Source organism: Cupressus sempervirens, chromosome 3 (genome assembly GCF_028749045.1).
Source record: "Cupressus sempervirens isolate cs-2001-9-10 chromosome 3, ASM2874904v1, whole genome shotgun sequence".
Taxonomy (NCBI): domain Eukaryota; kingdom Viridiplantae; phylum Streptophyta; class Pinopsida; order Cupressales; family Cupressaceae; genus Cupressus; species Cupressus sempervirens.
The window spans coordinates 737,407,795-737,413,001 of NC_143120.1; the positions used below are offsets into that span (position 1 = coordinate 737,407,795).

The window sequence follows — 5,207 nt, forward strand, 5'->3', positions numbered from 1 at the left end:
AGTGCAATACAAATATAAGATACTTAAAAAGAGACTCTAATAGTTTTTTTAAAAATAATAAATCTTTATTATACTTAGTTCCCACAAAATATGAATATTTTTGTTTTTAAAAAATGTACATTGTTAAAATTTAATGTACATTGATATTATAATATTAATTATTATCAATTATATTTTTAATTTAAATTATAGTTATGTAGTAAATTTATAACTATTTAAAAAGTCATATATTGATCTAAATTTTATAATACATTTAAATCAAACTATGCTCCATGAAGTTTTCGGGATAGAGATGTTTTAGGGGACGAGAACGTGTTTCCAGTACGGGTATGAGTCAAAGCCAAAATTTAGGGGGCAAAACCTCAGGGGATGGTGAATAAAAACATAGAGGATTTTTTAATATATATAGAGATAGAATTCAAATATGCATATCATATATTGATAAACCATTCACCATATACAATTTAGAAAATCAATAAATGAAATATTATCAAATGACAATTACTAAATACTTCCATTATAACAATATATCAATATGACATACATATATAGCAAAAATCAAAATGCCTAAAGGCTCCAAGTACCATGTTGAAATCATAATGAAATAAAGAGATGTCCAACTAAAATAGTTAGTAAATACTAAACATAATCTTTCCTCACTAAACACAATCTTTCCTCACCGTTGCTACTACTCTTATGTTTTTTTCCTTCCACTTTGCAAGTATGTCAAATCTAAAAAGATTAGAAGAGTTAGTGTTTTAATGAATCAAATATGGGTTGCATATTTTTATTATGTCTTTAGGACGACTAGGGGCTGTGCAGACAACAAAAAAAATAAAAAATAAAATTTTTTTCTAAGCATTTTACCTTTACTAAATTGGCTGGAAAAAACGGGGACGACTAGTAGTTTTGGGGATAGATCGGGGATGACAAAACTGCCCCCGATATTGCTAATTGTCTCCAAGTTTCTTGTCAAAAAAATTGGTTGTTTCGAAGACGTTTCCAAATTTGCCAAAAAGGGGACGACTTAGAGGACAGCCGAAATCCGTCCCCGTAGAACACATAAATTAAATGAAAATAAATAATACAATTAATTAACTTATATTTAATTAAGCTTAAATAAACTCAGAATGTTGTAATTGATATTTTATTTTACTTTGTAGAGACTGTTAAGTTTGGAAGATTAAATAAATGATCAACTTTCTATATATATATATATATAATGAAAGATTGCATATTTTTTTTAATGTTCTTATTTATTATTACTTTAGATTGTAGAAATCTTATCTCTTAGATTGTATATCATTTATAAGTTTTTATTATTATTTAACTTATAAATCTTGTTAAATTGTTTGAAATTTTATATATTTGATCTAAGTTCTTATATTTAAGATATTTGAACTTTAAAAATGTTACAATAAAAAAAATGTAATTAAAAAAGATTATTTTATGTAGGCTTGGCTCAAACTTGTTTGCATTCTTTTTTAGTTTTGTAATATATTACCTTTGAAAATAAAAAATAGATTTTAAATAAAGCCTAAAGCCACAACTATAGGGGAGATCGGACCAACCAAGGTGTTGTAGAAAGTGAAAGCCTTGAGAAAAAAGACAAGACTAACCGTGTATTCCTTGGAACCTTGTAAGAGAATTTGTGAAGGCACATGCATATGACAAGAAAGAAGGCAAATGGCTATGTAAGTGAGGAAAGAGCCTTACGATACTGGACCCAAATCAAACTACCTTGATGAATGGTAGACATCAATGTGTAGTGAAGAAAATTCAAGTGCATGCATCTTTATGTGATTTCATGTGAGAAGAAAAGTATGGGTTCATTATCTAAATATTATCGTTGACACGTTGTCCTATAAAATGACAATATATGCTCTAAGATTTTGTTAAAAATAAACTTTAAAAAAAAGAGCAATTATTTATGATGTGCAATAAAGTTTCATAAATATAAATATCTCAAATATTGTACATGATCAGTGTATCAAACTAATGATTGATGTGTTGCCGCAACTATAATAATTAATTGCCATCTTATATTCGATTTCAATTGATCAAACAATAATCTCTTCACTCTAATATATTGTCCTCCCATATTGTCCTGTTGACATAATCATTATATCTTGTTTAATGCAATTGCTAGTATATTAAAAAAAGAAATTATTAGCTAGCCAGAACGAGAACATGCATCCAGCTATTTCGTAGCCCATGTTATGAGATGTACATCAGACCATATCGAATAGAGATCAGCCGGTGGCTTAGGGATGTACGTCTGGTCCGATAGGAAAGTCAGTGAGGTAGGAAGAAAAGTGTGGGAACAAAATTGTCATCATGTGAAGTCAAATCAGCATTAAAGAAAATGAGGTGCTTTCGTACGTGCTCCATTACTCTCTCCATTAAAGCTAAGGGAATCTGCTTTATAAAAAGCTATGGACATGATAGGCAATTGAGTAGGAAATGCCATACAGACATCAAAAGGATGTCTGTCTAGACAATTTTCTTTTTCATAACTAATTTAAAAATTATAATGCTTTTCTGATTTTATTTTAAAATTATATATTAAATAAAAAGATCTTTGAAAGCTTAATTGATAAGATCATATTTATATTGATATGTTTTTGAATTCGATTGTGTAAGGACTTTTATCATCAATCTTTTGAATCACACTAAGTGATCCACCATCAGAATGAAAAAGAGCAAGAGATGCCAAACAAGGTGAAATAAAATCAGCATTAAAGTGCAAAACAGAGAATGGATGTGATGTGCACTCGATAGGACCATAATAGTATTTGAGATTTGCAAGACCGTAACATTCAACCAGGTTAGAGTCGGTCATCTGCATCCATTTCTGCCATGGGAGAAGCCAAGCAACGATTCGGAAATCAGATATCAGCTGATGTCAAATTGTTCCTGACTGGCCCAGATGACAAGAAATACGAAAAAAATCCAGTGCATCTCCACCGTCAGATCCTCAAAAGATTGAAGGGTTTTGAAGGCATGCTTTATAATCTCTGGGAACCGTATAAAACAATCGAAATACGGTTAACCGCATCTCATAGCTTTCATCACTATTTAAAATGCATTGAAATCATGTATGGATTTCCCCAATATTGAGGAATGCCTGGCGATTCTGTCTGTTGCTGCCGAAATGTCGGCTGAAGAGTGCATCAACAAATGCATGGACTATTTGGAAGCAGTTCGTTGGAGTGCTGAGGAAGAGTCCCAGATTCGGAAAGCGCTCTCTTCTGACGGATTGAAACTCAAAATTTCACCAGATTTGGCTGCCAGGCTTCATCAGGAGGAGGAGGACGAAGACCGTACAGATTTTGTGGAGGAGGTCATTCGAGAAATGGTATCAGTTATTAAACAAGGCAGTTCATCCAGCAATTTTGAAACTGTGGACGAAGATTTAAGAGGGATATTAAATGGAAATGTATCTAAAGATTTCATTGATGCATGCGGGCGCGTGCTTTTGCAAGAGTTCAAAGCATCCATCGTTTGTCGTGATTTCACTACTCTAGGGCGGATTTTTGAACGTATACAGCTATGCAACGGAGGAGTGCTGAAAGCTGCATTCAAGGCATTTTGTGAAGATGCAGAATTTATGGAGTGCGTGAGGACTAATTCTGTTTCCCAATATGGACCTCAGCACCCTGTGTTCGAGATTATTATGTGGCTCATGAATGCGATCGGAGACGGAAAGGTAATAATTTCAAGGCCTTCCCGAGTTTCTTTTCTCACAGCTTGGCTTCCCATCACGGGGACGGTCAATATCTTTGATGATGACACTACTGAAGTCACCCGCAGGTTCAAGGAGGTGGACGAAGCAGTGGTTAAGGTGGTGGGGACACTCCCCCGAGTGGACCAGAAAAGCATATGCCTGGTATGGGCAGAGGTTTACAGAAAGAATGAGATCGACATCACTATGCCGATTACTCTCTCCAAATTATATTATATGTTTGGTTAAGTTTGAAATGTTTTTTATAAGAAAAACAGGTTTTAAGAGATTCTGAAACTTATAAGTTTTACAAAAACAAGGCTGATAATAAGTCAAAAAAATCCAGCCAAAACAGAAGTCCAACAACTGAAAAAAAGTTCGAAGGCCCAGCCTAAAACAAAGGCCCACAGAAAGGCCAAAAACCAAACAAACTTAAATAGACTACAGAAAGCTTGTCGAAAAGCCAAAAGCCAGGAAGACAAAAAGACAAAAGACAAGAAAACTAGTCTTCAGTTATCTTTTCCATTTCTTGCATAGTTTGAGCTGCTTCGATTATTTTTTGCTGCTCCTCTGCCATTTGATCCTGGACCTTCTCCATGCCCTGATCCATACTGGTGAGAGTACTGCTTGTGGCCTTGTCATCATCCGACTTGGCCTTATCCTTGCTCTGTCCTCCCTCCTCCACCAGCAAGCCCTTGTCCTTAAGTTTACTAGCAAGGGATTGGATGTTGTCATTCATCGAACTCAAGAGAAAAATCATCTGACTTGCCAAGTTGTGGTTGTAGTTTTCAAAATTTCTCAATCTCCTTTCATTTAAGCTTTCTCTATTTTCTTGGTCCTCCTGGCTATCATTACCTGTCTTATTCTTAATATTTTTCATCTGAGATACCCTTTCTCTAACTTCCTCCAGCTCATGGAAGAGCCATTTGATTGATCTGAAGTTGTCAATCATACTACTGGGGGCATTATTCAGAAGTTTCATTCCAGTCTCCCTTGCGTTGTCCAAGATGGCCAGGATAGCTGGGTCTATGAGCTCATTGAGCCTAGGTTGCTCCAGGTTGTCCACCAAGATCTGAGGGTTCATAGCTTTCCTAAAAATCCCCATAGTAGCAGTCCTCACATTGAAATTTTTCCAGGCCTTTATCCTATTTTTGACTTGCACTTCCCCCTCGTTCTCACCAGTGATGTCATTCGCTTTTCCCTCCGAAGGAGGCTGAGACTGGACAGGGGAGAGGGGAAGAGGCATAGCATCCGTCCTCTGATTTCTAGTCTCCTCAACTCTCACAACCTCCCTCTTCCGTTTTTTCCTAGGTTTCTCCTCTTCCACCTCCTCCTCCGACACTTTGTCAGAATCTTCCGTATCCATTTCCTCCTCCTCCTCAGCATAACCCTCTTTTGCTTGAGCTTGGTCGTGATCCCTAGGGCTTTTCCTGTTGGGAGTTGTAGCAGTAGACAGTTTCCTGGCTTGAACTTTTTTCTTCTT

General features: G+C 35.4%; 1 pseudogene; it reads left to right on the forward strand.

The window, feature by feature from the left end:
- The first annotated feature begins 2,638 nt into the window (after window positions 1–2,638).
- LOC149568912 (BTB/POZ domain-containing protein At3g05675-like) lies at window positions 2,639–4,013 on the forward strand (annotated as a pseudogene).
- Window positions 4,014–5,207: the final 1,194 nt, after the last annotated feature.